The sequence below is a fragment of the Lepisosteus platostomus genome, chromosome 5 (genome assembly GCF_059453375.1).
Source record: "Lepisosteus platostomus isolate fLepPlt1 chromosome 5, fLepPlt1.hap1, whole genome shotgun sequence".
In the NCBI taxonomy this organism is placed as follows: Eukaryota; Metazoa; Chordata; class Actinopteri; order Semionotiformes; family Lepisosteidae; genus Lepisosteus; species Lepisosteus platostomus.
In genome coordinates, this window is record NC_142615.1 from 70,104,024 (window position 1) to 70,122,380 (window position 18,357).

General features: G+C 42.3%; 2 long non-coding RNA genes across 4 annotated transcripts; both read left to right on the plus strand.

Moving 5' to 3' along the window:
• The first annotated feature begins 721 nt into the window (after nucleotides 1-721).
• LOC148671997 (uncharacterized) lies at nucleotides 722-6,265 on the plus strand. 2 transcript variants are annotated; one of them, XR_015936675.1, is made up of 5 exons: nucleotides 722-1,087; nucleotides 1,683-1,980; nucleotides 2,755-2,919; nucleotides 3,330-3,417; nucleotides 3,672-6,265. It is a non-coding gene; the product is annotated as an uncharacterized LOC148671997 (long non-coding RNA). The 2 variants fall into 2 exon arrangements; XR_015936674.1 differs by lacking the exon at nucleotides 722-1,087 and having other exon boundaries at nucleotides 1,167-1,980.
• A 119-nt stretch (nucleotides 6,266-6,384) lies between these two features.
• On the plus strand, nucleotides 6,385-14,634 carry LOC148671998 (uncharacterized). Of its 2 annotated transcripts, none has more exons than XR_015936676.1 (7): nucleotides 6,385-7,023; nucleotides 7,659-7,754; nucleotides 8,004-8,099; nucleotides 8,191-8,256; nucleotides 8,353-13,228; nucleotides 13,535-13,575; nucleotides 13,894-14,634. It is a non-coding gene; the product is annotated as an uncharacterized LOC148671998 (long non-coding RNA). The 2 variants fall into 2 exon arrangements; XR_015936677.1 differs by having other exon boundaries at nucleotides 8,004-8,088.
• Nucleotides 14,635-18,357: the final 3,723 nt, after the last annotated feature.

An 18,357-nucleotide genomic window follows, 5' to 3' on the forward strand; every position in this document is an offset into this window, starting at 1 on the left:
TGGATCTTGGAGGAGATGGAAGGGTAGTGTCTAGAAAGACACTGTGCCTGGAGACAAGGTGGGTTTCACTCACCCCAACCCCCCCCCCCCTCTTGGATATCTTCTGGTGGCAAATGACATGGTTTTTAATGTGTTAAACCTTTTTGGCTTTCTTTCTGGGTTTGTTCCCTGCTTGGTTGAAGCTCTCCTACACCGTCATGCATTGGACTGGCTGCCATTCTGACTCAAAGACTGAATTACTGCATTGTATGTGATTTTATTTCATGGGTGCACACATGTAAGTAAATCACATTGGATACACTGCAGTACAACCGTGACTTGGCACACTGCAGACTCCTTACTGGTTGAGGCTCTGAGGAGATGGCATGTCAGCCAGGTTCTCTTGATGGGTGTCGGCACAGGAACTGCTCTCTTCAAGGGAGAGGAACTGCACTGGATCTTTTCCCTGTGGAAAGAGCCCTGGACTGGGGGGTTTTCTCTGCCCTCTACGTTGTTTCCCTGTTAGCTTGTCCTGGGCAGGTGCTATACTGAACATTTTGCAAGTTCAGCGCGATCCTGGATTTGGGGTTGAGCTTCCTTAGTATTTCTGAAAAGTGCAGAGGACTTGGACTAAATCCTTCTCTTCCATTTCAGGGTCTCTACTGTCAGAAGGGACGAGCAGGCCTTGGGTCCAGAAGGACTTAGAGTGTGACAACATGCAGGGGTGTCAGTTCTACTTATCTGTGATGGAGTCTAAGAGTGGAATCTGTTACTCTGTACCCATATAGTGGTAGGAGATGTGAGCTTAAGGCGAATGGACACCTCCTGCTTGAATCTTTTGGTTTTACATGCATTGTATCAGTTTAAAACTTGTTTGAATCAAGTGGGTAGTGCTGTGCTTGCTCCAGATAAGGAATTTTTCAGACTTAAGACCTCTGCCTTAAAGTCTCTTGCTCAGCAGTTTCCATGCTAGTTCTTGGGACCATAAAGTGCTGCATGTAATTAAGTCATATGCAAAGAATTGTCTGTACTGGTTAATATTTCTGCTTTACTTCAAGTATGTTTCAGATATCATACCTTTCTCTAGTCTTCCCAAGCTGAACACATGGTTAAGTAATTTCGTTCCTCCAGTCTTGTCTTATTTTAAATAAAGGTTAATAACTAATGGATTAATAGTGGTGGGAAAGTTCTCTATGGTTGATTGTAATCCATTAATTATCCAAATCTCATCTGATTAACAGATGAGGTGGTAAGTGCTAGTCTAGTCATTGGAAGCAGTTGTGTTGAATTGGAAACAGTGGGGGTGTGGAGGTGGGACACTGAGCACAGGTTGGGATTGGCTCCTGTTAATCGCCCTGAGGAGTTTTATAAGGCAGCCCTGGAGCCAGTGTGTTCCCAGCTGCAGCAGGTGAAGACGCTCCTGTGATTTGTGGTGGTTTTTTACTTTTAAAATGTTAGTATTACTGTGGTAGGTAAGAGTAATAGCTTCTTTTGAGGTTTTAATTTTTTTCTAGGTTTTTTTTTTTGCAAGCCAGTGTAATCAGATTTACTGCAGCCCTGAGCTTTATTGGATGAAAATCAAGTGTTTTGTTTTAGTGATCATCGATCCTTTTACGTGGTGAATTAACTAATTTGTATGGATAAAGCTGAGGTGATGCATCTGCTCAATTTGTTTTGTTTTTTTTATCGGCTTAAATTGTTAGGACTCACAGACTGTAAACCAATCATCCCACTGCCTGAAATTCCTGACCCTAACCTATAACCTGCACCTTCAATGCTGACCTGATCATTGATCCTAACCCAATCAGTGCACCCATGTGGCCAAGGTAAAGGTGAGTTGCAAGTCAAACTTTTTGTGCATTTGGTCAGCAGTGATGTGCTTCCCGGTCCCTGGCCAGCTGTATGCACAGTGTGGAGTGACAGGCCTGGAGAATCCTGTTTCGAGGAAGCTCACTGGCTGGCCGAAAAGATGCTAGCTGCGTGACCTGTTGATGCCCTACCGTGAGTATAAAGTGCAGAACTTTAAAATGGGAGAGCGAAGACATGCTCCAAGCTGTCCTTACATTTCCTGGATGCCCATGTATCTTGGAGCAGTTGCACTACCCAGAGCAGAGGTGAGTTTCACTCTTCTCCTGTCTTCCCTAATCCAAACCAAATTTGATGCTCTAACCATTTAGTATTGGTGAGTGAGCTTCTCTTTCAGATATCTTTCATGTTGCTTAGTCCGAATTGATCAAACGACCCCCTCACTTGTAAGAATTTTACAATGGAGGAAAAGGTACTTTTGGTGTAGGCTTAGTGTTAAACTCTTGAACCTCATTGCAACATGCTATCCACTTAGAAATGAGGTGTAATTTTGGATTTGTCTTGTCTCTTTTGGGTGATGTTTGCTCCTTGATTGGGTGAGGCACTGACGTGCACTTGACTGGCTGTCATTCTAGCTCTCGAAGACTAAATTAGTGCTTTGTATGTGATTTATTTCATGGGTGCACACATGTAAATAAATCACTTTGGTTCAATTGTGACCTGATGAATCGGACTCCTGGCTGGTTACAGCTCTGAGGAGACAGCATGTCAGCCAGGTTCTCTTGATGGGTGTTTGCACAGGAACTGCACTTGCTCCCCTGTGGCATGACAGTGGACTGGGGGGTTTCCTTTTTCTGCAGGGTGTTGTCCTGTTGGTTTGACTTGGACCCTGTTGGTAGTGAAAATGCGGACTTGACTGTTTCCAAGAAAGGAAGAGGACTTGGGTTAAATCCTTCTCTCCATTTCAAGCTCTCTGCTGCCAGTAGGGATGAGAAGGCTTGTGCTCCTGAGGGAAGACCTTTCATCACCAGGAGTGGAGTGCAGATGGGGCCGGTCTCTTTCTATGAAGGTCTACTGGAGGAGTGGGGAGCTTGTTCCAAGTCTGAATGTCATTGATAACATCAGAGGATTCAGGTTTGACTACAATGTGTACACTAGCTACATGGGGAACATTTTCATTGGGTACAGTACATACACCTGGGTTCACGTACAATTGTGTAGACTGTTGTATGGGGTATATTTATGTGTACTGGGCAGATGGCTTTTGGCATGGGGCATAGTGTTGTATGACAAACTCTTGGCTACTTCTAGTTTCAACTTGAAGTTGAAAGACCCTGTAATCAGGGTCAGAGATGCAGGACAATCTGAAAGCCAAGCATTCTTTAGTTTACTGCATGGAAAATTGAATATTTTGAGAATCTTTGATTTTGCAACTAATTTTAACTGTAGCAATCCGTTGGGCATCTTCAGTATTCAAGCCAGTGTTGTGATGCAAGATAGTGATGTTGAAATACTTTTTTTACACTGTGTATTCCAATGAGCAGGTGACAGCTGTCAGACTGAGAACGGGGGAGTAGGAAGCATTACTGCTGGTGAACTTGGGCTGCGCCGAGTGAACAATGTGAGCTGAAGGTAAGCAAAGGAGAGATTCAGGTCAGTGTGAGGAGAGCTTTTAAAGTTGGGAGCAGCCTACACAGCACAACCTGGTCCCCTCTGTGTGGAGGATGGGAGTGGTTAGTTCTGTTTCTTTTACAGTTGGTGCACGTGGCAGTGGTTGAAGACCAGATGCTCCTAGTCTCAAGAGAAGTGTCTTGGTCTCTGGAATGTTTCTGTGATTTAGGGTGGAATGCTGTGATTTGTGCTGTGCTGTGATTTGTGCTCCCCAGTCCCTGTCCACCTGAATGCAAAGAGTGCTGATGGACGCTTCCATTGAATAGTATTGGCCGTCCGAAAGGATATCGGGAGTGTTCTGTGAGTATTAAACACGTGGGAAGGTTGTGCAGAACATTGTCTAATCATTGGTGAGTTTTGGCATTTTGCATCTTGTGACTGGTTCTCTACACTTTCCCAAATCAAAGATGACTGAAATATCAAACTATAGTGTTTGATTAAAAGCATCTTTATATGGAGTCAGGTGTGAGTGTCTTGCTAGCAAATTCCAAATGCAATGCCTTTTCACTTTTGTACTAGGCTTAGTTTTGGGATTCACTGGGCAAGTTTAGCTTCCTGTTGAACTGTGGGTTTCTTTATTGTAGGCTTTTGTTTTGATGTTTCTTGCTTAAGCAGTTGTAGCACCAGCAGTCTCCTCCTCTTGGAGACTCCTTGGAGATGTTTTCAAACAGTGAAATACCATGTCTGAGACCCAGTCAGATCAGTGAGTTCCTTACCACTAAAGAGTAGATTGGGGAGGTTGTGTGGGGCAGCTGTGGGCTTGACACCACTTGAGCAGCTTTCTTTTCCGACTGCTGCTCTACACATCAGCCTTTTGATGGTTGTTCCCAGGAGCAGCTGAGCCACCTGGCTGATTGAGCCAAAGTTGACTTTGTTCCAGGTAAGAGGGGACTCTGATTATGTAGCCTGGAGCTGCTGGGTTTCTTTGTTGGTTTTTTAGCCTTAATGGTAAAGTGTCACTGTAGCATAAGTACTGGTTAATCAGGGGACGGAAGTCAAATACTGAAAGTGTTGTGCAAGCACTGGGGAGGATTTGGCAAAATTTGTTTATGGTATGACTGGGAAATTAGAGAATTGTCAGTATGTAAGATTTATTTCATGGGTGCACACATGTAACTAAATCTTACATTGAAATTTTAGAAGTGAATTAAGTAAATTAAAGGGGGAACTAAGCAGAGTATGGTGTCTTCCTGATTACCCAGTGAGACTATTCTGTGAATGTCCAGCACAGTCCTGTCAGAGGTTTAGTGCACAAAGGGGAGTGTTTCTAGCTGATTAGAAGTGGTTGTGTACTGTGCCTTGTGAGGGAGAGAGCTACATGAAGACTGTTGGACTTTCTTATACTGGATGTGTACTTTAACCATGAGCACAAACTGTTATTGGTGTAAAACTGGCTGTGAAACTTGGTTAAGTGGTTCTGCTGATCTTCTAGAAAGCTTTTTTTAAAGGTGCTTCTAGTCATTGAGGAATATGAGGCTTAGTTTGACCATGGGTTAATCGGTATGTGTTCAAAGTGTTATCTCCATGATAGTCAAGTGCATGATGCAGCTCAAAGACCTCAATCCACTTGGTGCCCTATCAATCGGTTTCGAGTACTGTGCGCTTTTGTTTCAGTTTAAAGTGTTTAAGCTCTAAAGCCTTCTCACCTCAGTTAAGGCTGTAGCTGTTTGGTACTGAAGATGGAGAGTGTTTGGATTTCATACTGCTGTGGATCCTTGGTGTTTTGGATTTTTTTTGCAAAACCAGAAGCGGCTTGGCTCAAATGAAGTTTAAGGCAAAGGTTCTGCTGCACTAGGTATACACTTCTAGGGTCTCTTTAAAAAGACTGAATTTCAAGTACCATTTTATTTGGATATGCAACTTTGTATGCATAATCAATTCTGTTTTTTGGTAGTGGTGGTTGAATTTTAAGGATGGGTTGTGCTTGAATGTGCAATATGTCTACATGAACTACTGTAAATAGGTTTGGTAACATGTATCTTGGTCAGTTGGTTAAGCTAAAGGTTTTTAGTTTGGTTCTCAAATTTTCTACCTTTTGTCTTTTGACAGATTTGAATAGTTTTCATTTCTGGTTTCAGCTAGTATCCAAGCTAATCTCAAGTGAGGCAACAGCATCTAAGTCCAGTGTGAGAACTGGCCTGGGGTATTGCAACAAGATCCAAAACTGTCAATGTTAGTGGTGTCTGTATCCATGACGCCATGTTGCATGATGGTCCAGCTCAGAAGAGAGGAGGCTAGCTTCGTCCTGAGTGAGGTGATCCACCTGCTTCAAGTTCTCATCTACAGGAAGTCCCGAGCCTCTGAATAAGGTGGAAAGAGTGGTGGGTAAACCAATCATCCTACTGGCTGATGTTCTTGGGCCGTAACCCTCATCTTCGGTGTGGATGTTATTTGCTCTCACTCTAATCGGTGCACTCTTGAGGCCTAGGTATAGGTGGGTTTGAAGGTAAGTAGAGGAGGTGGAAGTTTAGCTGTTTTTCCTGAGATGGGTCAGCAGTGATGCAGATCTGTGCATTTGATTATAGTTCAATCAGTGCTCTGCAGTTCCTGGCCAGCTGAATGCACAGTGCAGTGACAGGCTTGGAGGACCCTGCTCAGAGGAAGCTCACTGGATACCAGCTGTGTGACCGGTTGATGCCCATTGGTAAGTAATGAAGTCTGTGGTTTGAACAGTAGAAAGTGAAGAGGTGCTGCAAGCAGTCCTTGAAGTTCCTGGATGCACATGGATCTTGGAGCAGGTGCAAGGGTGGTGTAATAGAGAACATGTCCCTGGAGCAGAGGTGAGTTTCACTTTCCCGTCTAACCTTAGCCATAGCAAACTTGATGCTATTTAACCATTTAGTGTTTAGTTTTTGGACCAATTCTGGTGGATAATGCCAGACTTTAACATGCTGAATACTTACTGTTTCTAGAGGTGAAGCTTTTTTTCTGGGTAATTTTTCCTCCCTGCTTGGTTGGGGCATTTCTATACTAATGTGCACTTGACTGGCTGTCCATTCTGGCTCTGTAAGACAATTACTGCTTTGCATCTGATTTATTTCATGGGTGCACACATGTAAATAAATCAGTTTAGATGCACAGTAGTACAATGTTGATGTGGCACACCAACAGCCTCCTCTACTGTAGACTCCTTGCTGGTTACGACCAGGTACTCGTGATGGGTGTTGGCACAGGAACTGCTCTCCTCACAGGGGAGGAACCGCACTGGATCCCTCCCCTGTGGCAAGAGGCCTTGACTGGGGGTTTTCTCTTGGCTCTCTGCAGGGTGTTTTCCTGTTTTATCCTGGACAGATGCTGCACCATAAACACTTTACAAGTTTAGTACAGAACTGGGAGTAAATGTTCTTGTGGTTTTCCAAGTGCAGAGGATCATGCCAAAACTGTCTACTAGGTTTTATGCTGCCGGAAGGGTTGACCAGACCTTTGCTCCCAGATGGATGACCTTTCATCACCAGGAGTGGAGTACAGATGGGGCTGGTCTCTGGGATCTTTAGCAAGATCTGCTGGAGAAATGGGGTGCTTGTTCAAAGGCTGAAAGTCAATGGTAACATCAGAGGATCTAGTCAGGTTAGTGGGTGTAGCGAGTCTTTCTACCCAGTAAGAGAGATGGTTCATCTTGAGAATACTGGTTACAAGGGGTACTTCATTTTTCATTGGGTACATTTGGGTACTCTGGCTATGTTGGTTCATTTGGCTACATAGAGTATATTGGGCAGGCAATCTTTGGCATGTGCATAGGAGTTGCAGCAATGGTGTAGTACATGGTAGATTCAACTTTTTCTTTTACCTACTTAGTTTTGCACTTACAATGGACTTGAAAGACCCTGATATCTGGGTTGGAGGAATGTGGGACAATATGAAAGCCTTGTTGTCTTTAGTTCATTTCATGGAGAACTGAGTATTTGATAGTCTTTAATTTTAACTGATCTTGGAAGAGGAGCAAGAACAATTTGGGTATTGTATCTTTGGGTCAGTGAGATGAGTATTTGAGGTTGGGGTCAGTTGTGATCACAGTTAAAGGAAGGATTAAGCTGATGAATAATTTTTTTTACACTACATGCATATTCCAGTGACCTGGCGACAACTGTCAGATGTAGTAATTCAAAAGGGTCACGAGCTTCCCTGGAAGTTGGCTGTCGGTAGTATAAAGGGAGATGAAGGCTGCCTTCTTACTGAACTTGATTTGTTTTCATCGTTTGCAGATGTATCGGTCCCTCACCTCATGTGAGTGTGATGCCAACCTACAAGATTGCCCAGCTCTGGGACAAGGAGCCTGCATTTGGTCAGCTGAAGTTAAGGTGATACTTCTGCAAGAACCTGTAACTCTACATGCACATTCCAGCAGAATGGAAAAGTGTAAATACTTGTGATGAATAAACTTTTTATCCCACTGCCTGATTAGTTTACTCCTAACTCATCTTGCGTTTTTAGTATAGGTTTTCAAATAGTTGTTTAAGATGTTATCCTTGTTTGATCTTTTTGGCATCAATGTCAAAAATGATTGAATGGGGGGGGGGGGGTTCTGATTTTTCTTTATTTTCCACAAGGTGCTGTTTTCCCAGATCTGTCTCCGTGGGGAGCAAGGAGTGCTACTGGTTGGGAAGTGGACTTGGGCTTCTCTCGGTGAACAAGGTGAGTTGAAGGTAAGTAGAGGAGAGATGCAGGTCAGTGTGAGGAGAGCTTTTAATGTTGTGTGGAGGAGGGAAATGGACATTTTGTGTTTTGTCCTTACAGTTGGTGCACTGAGAGGCAGCTGTCAGAGTTGGGATGGTTTTCAGCCCCTGGTCTCAAGAGAAGAGTGTCAGTATCTTGGTCAATTGTTTACAGAACAGCCTCTCTCAATAAGGCTAGACCATGGTGGTGCTGAGTGGTATGAATGACTTGTTTTGTTTTTAGAGTGGAATGCCATGATGGGTGCTCCCCAGTCCCTTCCCACCTGAATGCAGACATGGAACAGTATTGGCTGTCTGAAAGGCATCAGGAGTGTGATCCAATTCCTTTCTGTGAGTATTGAAGTCCTGCAGATGGAACACCAGAAAGCAAGGAGGGGTTTGAAGCTGCCCTTGCTGAATCTGCTGGGTAGCTGTGGATGTAGGAACACATGCAAAGGTAGTCATGCAGGGCATTGGTGAGTTGTGTCCTTTTTAGTTTCTGTTCTTTGATTTGGGAAAGTGTAGAGATGTTCAAGTTGGTCATTATACTCATATAGAGGTATATGGTGTAAAATGCTATATAACTATCCTCAGATGGTAAGTAGTACAAAAAAGAAGCAATGTGCAAAATCATGCATCAACTATGGATCTAAAGTTCTGGGGAGTGAGGTTGAGGTAGATTTCAATGTGTGTTTGAGCTTTAAGAGAAGGTACAGTGAGGGTTCAGATCATGGGTGAGAGGCTGGCAGTTTAATAGTGTGGGGTAAAAACTGAGTTTGGTAATCTGGGCCCGAGTGCTCCAGTACCGATTTCTGGATGGTAGAAGGTCAAACGCTCTTCTTGCTTGGGTGTGTGGAGTCTTTGCTTGGAGCTTTCCTCAAGCACAGTCTGTCATAGATGGACTGGGCAGTTTTCACCACCTGCTGTAGGGCTTTGTGGTCGGCAACACTGCAGATGCAACCTGTTAGTGTACTGTCTGTTGTGCATCTGTATAAGTTGGTGAGGTTCTGGGGACATCTTGGCCTTCTTCAACTGTCTTTGGAAATACAGGCTCTGTTGTGCTTTCTTAATCAGATAAGTGGACAATGGACTTGGCACACACCCCTGGGGAACCCCAGTGTTCCGAGTTTGTGTGGTTTCCAAGCCTGACAGCCTGTGGTCTGCCTGTCAAAGTCCCAAATCCCATTGCAGAGGATGGTATTGAGACCCAGTGTACCGAGTTTCTTTTTTCTGGAATGATGTTAAAAGCGGAGCTGAAGTTGGTGAATCTTTTTCTTTTTTTTTAATCCAGATGGGATAGGGCAGTGTGTATGGCAATGAAGACTGTCATCTGTGGATCTTTTGGTACGGATCTAGTGTCGGAATTGTTTCCGACTAGCCCTGACTAGCCCTTGAAGCACTTTACCATGATGGTTGTCGGTGCCACCGTGTGGTAGTCATTAAGGCATGTTACTGTGGTTTTCTTTGGTATTGGGATGATGGTGGTTGTCTTGAAGCAGGTTGGGACTACAGCTTGGCCCCAAGACATGCTGAAAATGTCTGAATACACTTGGCAGTTGATTGGTTTAGGTTCTGAGCATGGAACTGGGAATGATATTGGGCCTTGCGCACGTTCACTTTTAGCAGAGATCTCCTCCACATTTGCAGACCGTGAGAGCACCTGGTCGGTCGCGGAGGGTGCAGTTCTGTTGAGTGGATTTGAACTGAGTGTAAAAGGTGTTGAGCTTGTTGTGCAGGGAGGCATCATGGGCAGGTGCACAGATGTTTTCTTTCGTAGTCTATACCGTCCCACGTGTGTTGGGTCATGAGTGCTGAAGTGTTCCTCTAATTTTTGTTTAAGTGTTTTTTGCATGTTTAATACCTTTCTTTAGATTGATCCCGGCTGACTTGAGTTTTGATTTATTGCCTAATTTGAATGTTTCATACCTTGCTTTGATTAGGTTGTGAACCTCTATGGTTTCGGTTTAAAAAAAGTTCACTTCTTTTGAGTGTTCCACTTCCAGCACGTCTTGATGTAGCTGGTGACTAATGCATTTTCCTGTATGTCTGTGTGTGATCCCTGTGTGGCTGCCATTCTGACTGCTAGTTTTGCTTGCCTGCACAGTTTACTGTATGTGGGGAGGAGAGACTGATGTGAGCAGTGTATAGTACTTCTAGTGCTTCCTTGTCATTTGAGCTGGGGGGGGGAATGTAGATGGTGATAAGTTGTAAATGCCCTCAGCAGATTATTGAAACTCTGAGTGGCTGAGCAGTGTTCTGTGATGGTAGATGCGTTGTTGCACCACACGTTAATAAAAATGCATACGTCCTCGCCTCTGGTTTTACCGGACTCTGCAGTTCTGTCCATGTGGAAGGCAGAAAACCTGTCTAGGTGCATCGCCTAATTCTGTCAGTCGTTTTGGTGAATACATGAGTCCAGAGTCACAGCTGAAATTGACAACTAGTGTAAAGCTACTGGCTCTTTTATAATTCGGAAACAAGTTTATACAAAATGTTTAAATGTCTTTACAATTTTGGATGTGGCTCATGTTTGTGACTTTGTGGCCAATTTAAGCTTCCTTAAGTTCAACAGACTAAAAGTGCAAAATGTAACTGTTGGTCTATTTTTCTTGGTAATAGTTGTCTTTCTTGGTGATTCATTGTTTCACTTCACTGGCTGTCTTTCTGGCTTTGAAAGATTGATTTCATGGGTGCGTTTTGAAGTAAATCACTGCAATACAAGAGACTTGGCACACCAGCAGACTCCTTGTCATGTCAGCCAGGTTCTGTTGATGGGTGGTGGCACAGGCACTGCATCTGAGCCCTGGACTAGCGGTTATCCTGTTGGCTTGTCTTGAATGAACAAAGTTGGCTGTGGAAATGTTGTCTTGAATGTTTCTAAAACGTGCAGAGGATCAAGTCTAAATCTCCACCTGAGTAACTTGCAGATGTGGTACACTCTAGACTAGGATTGCAGCTGGGGTTCATTGTAAGGATTAAGTTGCCCTAAAACCAAAATGTTTTCATTAAAAGTAAGGTTGTCTGTTTTAGTGCAGAAAGGGGAGGGATGAGTTTCCACCTGTCTGGAAGTGGATGTGTGCTGTGCTTTGTGAAAAAGGAGGGCTGCTTGAAAACTAATGCTTTTGTTAGAGGACTCTCGTTTTTCTTTTAAACAATTGCAACTGCTACAGTAAAAAAAAAATTTGTTCCATGTACAAGTTTGGTACTGATGTATAATATACAAAATGGTGTGTAGTTTTGCCCTGAGTATCCTGTACAGCAGTCAAGACAGAGGAGATGTGGTTGTTGAACCTTTGTTTTCAGAGGAGTTTCTAGTCACTGGGGAATGTGAGGTTTGGTTTTATGAAGGGTTTGATCTGTATGTGTACAGGCTGTAATCTCCCTGCAGGTAGAATGCATGTAGTGGCTCGAAGGTTTAAATCCATTGGTTGTGGCCCATCACTAGGTTTTGAGTTATTTTTGCTTTGGAGTTTGTTTTGAATGTTTAAGCTTGAAAACCTTTTCAGTCCAGGCTGCAGTTCTTTGGTACTGAATATGGTCAGTGTTTTCTCGTTCTACTGTGGATCTCAAGAGTATTGGGGCACCTTGAATTGTTCTTTATGTAAAACAAATTTTAATTTGGTCTTTAAAAGGCACATTACTGCATCTCTAGGTCTGCATTAAGAAAGCCCGAATTTCAACCTCTACCTGATTGGATGTATGACTGAGAATTTGACTTAATACCAGGGTAATTTTATTTAAAAGAGGGATTTGTTTGACTGTCTTGTCTACATGGAATACAACAATAAATGGATTTGGTCATCCCTGTTTACCTGGGTTTTCGGACAGTAGAATCTAAGCTAGAAGCTTTTAGCTTAATTTTGAGGGAGGAGTTGAGCTGGTCGCTTATGTTTGCAGATGGATGTACCTGGGATCTGAAGTACTTGAATGCTTTGCTTTGTTTTGTACTGTATGCGAGTTGGTGACAATTAAGATGGAGTTTTGAACTGAATCCAGAGATTCTTTGGATATCGTCTATTGAAAGAGCAGAACTACAAAGAAGCTGATAGTTGTCTTTTTGGTTACTGCCTGAATTGCTGAACTTGTTTGCTGTGTGATGGAGAGTTTGCAGGAGTCACTGTCTTTTAACACATGGGTACATGACACCATGCTGTTGATGGGGAGCTCAGTGGCTGGCTAAAAGGATGCATTTGGTTTGATTTGATGCAAGTATTGAAGTCCTGTGCTTTTAACAATGGAGAGTGAAGAGATGTTTTGCAGGTTATCCTTAAATTTCCTGGATGCCTATGGATCTTGGAGCAGATGTGAAGCAAGTATCTAGGAGGATTGTGTTCCTGGAGCAGTGGTGAGTTTCACTTGTTTCTCTAATGTCCAAATCAAATGCATTTTTAATTTGTCCTTTGTGTGTAAGAAGTTTTTGAAGGTTGACAAGCTGCTTTTGGGTTAGGCCTAGCTTTGAGCTCTTGATGTGATGCTTTAATGTGCTAAACATTGAGTCATAGTGGTGTTTTTTTTCTGGCTTATTTTTCCTCCCTGTTTGGTTGAGCTATCTGTATACTCATGTGCATTTGATTGGCTGTCATTCTGGCTCTGGAAGATGGAATTAGTGCTTTGTATGAGATTTTATTTCACGAGTGCACATGTAACGAATCACTTTAGATACACAGCAGTATGATGGTGACTTGGCACACCAGCTGCTGTCTCCAGTGTTGAGTCCTTGCTGGAGATGGCATTGAGGTTCTCTTGATGGGGGTCGGCACAGGAACTGCTCTCCTCCCTGGGGAGGAGCTGCAGTGGATCCTGTGGCAAGAGCTCTGGACTAGGGGGTTTTCTCCGTAGGGTGTTTTGCTGTTGGTTAGTGCTGGATAGGTGTTGCACTGTATGTGGGGAGTGGAAATGCTGGCTTGACTGTTTCTAAGAAGTGCAGAGGACTTGGTCTAAATCCTTCTCTCCATTTCAGGCTCTGTGCTACCAGACAAGATGAGCAGGATTGTGCTTCAGAGGGAGGATCTTTAATGACCAAATGTGCAGCACAGATGGGGTTGGGCTCTGGGATGTTTGTGAAGATCTGCCAGAGGAGTGGGGTGCAAGTTAAAAGCAGCATCAGAGGATCGAGACGGGTGAGTTTCTTCCCCCTCCTAGGAGGTGTGATGGAGCATTTTGGGTATACTCTGGGTGTATGTTGGTTTGAGGTACATTTGTGCAGACTGCATATTGTTATATAAAGTCCAGTGAGTTTATTGCTTAGACAGCTGTTGGCATGGGAGTTGTGTAGTACATTTAGGAGACTTTGCTCTTTTAATGGACATGAAAGATACTGTTATCGGAGAAATGTAAGAGAATATGAAACCCTTGCATTTTTAATGATTGAGATTTGGTTTTGTAGCCTACATTAACTGCTTCAATTTCTTGTCTTTTGTGTCAAGCTGAAGACCTAGGCGGACAAGCAAATGGATCTATGTCCTTGGTAAGCAGGCAAGGAAAAAATGGGTTGAGGGAAGGGATAAGTTGGTAACTCTGTTTTGGGATGGAATTTGTGAACTTGTGTGCAGATGTTGAAATGCTTTAATGCAGATATTGGAGATGGACTTTTCCCCTGTGGTAGGAGCCCTGTACTGTGGGTTTTTGCTTTTACACATTTCTGGGTGGTTTTCTGTTGGGTTTGTTCTGGAATTGTGTAGCACTGAACATTGATCATTGAGGTCAAAATGGGTGTTGGGGGTGGGAATGTAGACTGGACTATTTCTGACTAGTGCAGAGGACTGTCTATTTTTTTTTTCTTTAGGTTCTCTGCTGTCCGGGGGGCTGACCAGGCCTTTGCTGCTGAGAGAGGACCTTTTAACAGGATGGGAGCCCAGATGCAGCGGACTGAGATCTGTCTGCGAAGATTTGCCAGAAGACTCGTGGGCCCGTTTTTGATTTCAGAAGACAACGGCCACAGAGGAGCATTGAAAATGCTGTACAAGTTCCTAATGACAAGCGAAGAATGAGGGGGAGGCCTTTTGTAGGGTGGAAAGAGGTTCAGGTGGTACATGAAGCTATAAATGAATCTCTGCATGCTGGTCTTGTAATGGCTGTTTGGCTCTTGGATTGTAACTTTAGCACCTGAGCCACCTGGCAAGGAGGAGACAAAGTGACTTCCGGTGTGGGAATGGAGAAAGTATATTTTGTTACTTGGTAACCATTTTTGTAAATTATGGGCCATTTGAAAAGCAGAGTTTGAGAGTCTAAGGTCAAGCAATGATTTATTTGCATGGGTGCACACATGTACATAAATCTTGGATTGGCTTTAGAGTAAAACTGAATTGAGACCCTAAAGTAGAAATGAATAAAAGGAGTAGTTATGCTATCCACTCGTTTGGGGAAAAGAGGCATTGGTTTAGCTGAGAGTTGCTCTTTTTTCATACCTGCACAGAAAGCACTTTTGTCATGGGGGGGGATTGTTCTGTTTTGTGGACTTGTAAGTACTTTGCTAGACAATGTTCTCCTGTATTGAATGTATTTTTGTTTGTATGGCATCATAATAAAACTTACTAAATGTACCAAATCTGTTCTTGTGTTTCTTGCATGTTGATTGTGGCTGTACAAGGTGCTGTTTATTATATTGAATACACACTGGCACTGGATCTGCTTTTCCCTGCATTGCTGTGCCATGATATTTTACACCCTAAATGAGTTTTTGGTTTCAGTTTTTTACTACTCGGGATTTAGGTTACACTCTGTGTACATTTGGTGTAGGTAGTGGATGTTTTATGGTTCCAAGTATTGGTTTACTTTCACATAATAAACTGATTATTGAGAATCTAGGTGAGTTTTAAAGTATATATTTAGGCATTGATGGTGTAAAGCATAGAACTGAAATACTGCTTTGGGTTTATGAAGAGTTTTAAATTTTGCCACTGGGTGTTTTTTTTTATTAGTTGTGTAAATATGAATATGCACATATATATGGTGGTGTCCAGTGTGAAGGAAGAGTCCTGGTGAAGGGTGACCTCTTAGCTTCCAGCTCATGAGCCCCAGTTGGATGGGTCCTATAAAGGTAGTGTTTTGACCCTGTGTGGTTTGTTTTGACAAGTTCCATACTCCCTCCCCATTGGTTCATTAATTCATCCATCTTTGCCATTTTGACATCAATGAAACTTGACCAATCTGATCTCGGCTTATTCAGTATTTAACTTGGTGGTCTTCAGAATGTAGGGGTATTTATTGTGCTTTGGTTCTCTTTTTGTTTTGCTTTGTGTGCTTTTTCGTATAGCTTTGGCTTTGTGGAGATGTTTTGTACTTTGTTTATCCTTTATTTTGCAGTTTCCCTAATGTGTTATCAACCTCTGTGTTCTTTTGTGCTGTTTTTTGCTTATTTTTGTTTGTAGTTTACTTATGAATTTGTGTAAAGGGTTAGTTATGTTTATGGGGTATGTTTTGCAGATGTAGTTGGTTGTATGAGAGACTAGTGTAGTATAGGTGAGTGCCTTGTGTTGTATGGGTTTGGGTAGATGGTGAAGGGTAGCTGGGGTGTTGGATGCTGAAGACCTGAGTTTTGTTTTGGTAGAATGGTCACTTTATTATCCAGCTTTTCGTTATCTTTGGCACTGCTCTTGTCTGTTTTTCTACATAGCAGTCTTTGTATTTAATTTTTTTTTATGCTTCCTGAGTCCTTAACCAGAATCCTAAAAGTTACACCCCAAGACACTTGGGGTTGTAACAGGCACACTGGACACCCCCTGCTATGACTTGCAGTGCCACCTCTGATGGGGGGGGGGGAGTTTACACCTACACGCTGGGGGGGTGTGCTTGTCTGGTTTGATTTCATTTCACAAGGGTAGGCACACTTTTGTAGTAAATTTGTTTTACCTTTATTTTACGTACCCTGTTGACTAGGTAGTACCCTGCTAAACAGCATTAGTCTAGTGTGGAGGTAATGTTGACAAAGTGGTTTATCTTTTTACTCTTGTCTTTGGTTGTTGCTAATGGTCCTCTTCACAGCACCTCCCATGAGTCATACTGGAGACACTTTCATATTTTACAAGGCGTGTTTAATTTTAGTTTTACTTTATGTATTTGTCTTTTAGTCTTCCATTCCCTTCCCGGTGAAAATGTCCAAGAAGCAGTTTAAGTTGTCCAGTATACAAGGTTTGTGTAATGAATTTGGGTGCTGCTATTAGTATTTTTGGCTTGAGGTACTTGTTGATGCCTTTAAGTGAAGTAATAACTTCACTTTATTAGCCCTTTACAAGTTCTTGCATTGGGAATTTGTCTTTTCACATATCCCGGCTTGCTCTCAATGAGACACGGACACAGGTAAGGAGAAGAGCATGGGGTCAGAGCACACTGTCAGCCATTGTACAGCAGCCCTGGAGCAGTTGGGGTTAAGGGCCTCGCTCAGGGGCCCAATGGAGGAGGATTCCTCTGCTGGCTGCAGGATTTGAATCGGCAACCTTCCAGCCACAGATGCAGATCCTTAGGCACAGAGCTACCACTGCACCCAAATAAGTGTATTGGATGTAGTGCTACAGATAAAGCACTTTTGTAGTGTAGGGAGTGAGATTGCAATGTGCCCTTTTTAACTTTGTCAAATGGTTATAGCTGCAGTAGTTGTAGATTAAAGGGGTTGTTATACTTGGATGGAGTTTGAGAGGTTGCAGTTTAGGGAAGCCAACTGCTAGCAGTAAAATAAATTAAATTTTTACTTTAGGCTCAGTGTAAGAACACATTTACAATTTTCATCCTTTTAAAGTCATTAGATTATTTAGTTTGTGAGGTATTGGTTTTATAGAGGGTTGGATTTTCAGTGGTTTAACTTTACAGGTCACTGCATTGCTGAAGACGGGATGGGATGCCAGTCCATTTCTCCTGTCTCATTGTTCCAGAATGCAATTATCCTACCTTTGTGTTCTTGAAGTTGTGCAGGAAACACAACTTGGAAGAAACACACAAACTGGGGAGAAAATGACATGAGTAGTCCAAAGCTCATTCTGATGCACTTGTTCTATAAAGTGTAATGTGTAGAAAAATAAACTGGTGACACAAGTACCATGTGTAAGGAGTGTTTATTTTCATGAGCTTTGCATGAAGGCGTCCTTTGGAACCATGATGATGGCTTGGAGAGAAGCAAGAATGTGCACATTTAATACACAATGGTATGTATCATTCATAGGGTGAATAAAAATACTGTTTAACATGAGTTATCACGTAATAAACTTGAGTTGGTAACTCACTTCATTTTTAAAAGAACCCAAAAAAGTGTGTATAGGTCAGATTGTCCAGATCCTGCCTCTTAAAGTTCAACTGCTTGTAGACATGTAATTAAATGTCATTTATTAAAAACACAATGATGACATACTGAGTTAAAAAAAAATGCCACTCCAGTATTCATATATCAAGGTTTTGTTGATTTATTACTTTTCTATTTTTGGTACAGTATCTTAACTGCTCAGTTTATTCTACTAGAGCTCAGGGGTCTTTTTCTCCAATCCCAGAAGTTAGTGTGATTTGGGTCAGTCCAGTACAGAATGTAATGACCTTTAAAATTAGAATCTATTTCATTAATTATATCCCGGTTTTTCCAAGTATCATTTTAATCATAAAAATGCCAACTTTGTAGGATTTAAATTTTAAGTGCATTGTTTAGCTAAAGAGACACCTTCATTTGTGGTTTTGTTTTTAACACTTTTTTTCTTAAAACCTTTAATAATTTAGCACATTATGAAATAAACCCTCTTAATTTATATGGACATGGACATGTTTGGAAGTTTCCACCAATTTAGTCAGTAGAAACTTTAAGATGTGAGTAGGTTATTGCAAAAAAGGTAGTAGATTTGGTTAATAAATATAAAATAAATAACAACATACTTTTCTCAACAAAAGGTTTGAAGTAGGAGCCAAGTGTATTTAATCTAAGTACCCCTTTTCTAAAATAAACTTTGTAAGAAACATGGGACTAACCAGCAAACAAAAGATTGGTCCCAACACAAGGAAGGACATAGTACTCACCACTCACCACGCTCCTCAGCTCCTGGACTCTTGAATGAAAACAGAGGCACAGGAAGTCTGCTCTTTTATCCTCTGAGCTGGGCTGGCTCCTCCCCCTCAGAATGTACCAAGTCCAGTGAGGGGTGAAACCTTCACAACTGACTGCTATAGTGGCTGGCTGAATTAAATCAACAAACTCAATATAATACATCTATTCATTTGAAGATGGATAATGAATTTCTCATTTTTGGGGCTAAATAAAGTGCGACTGATTGAATCA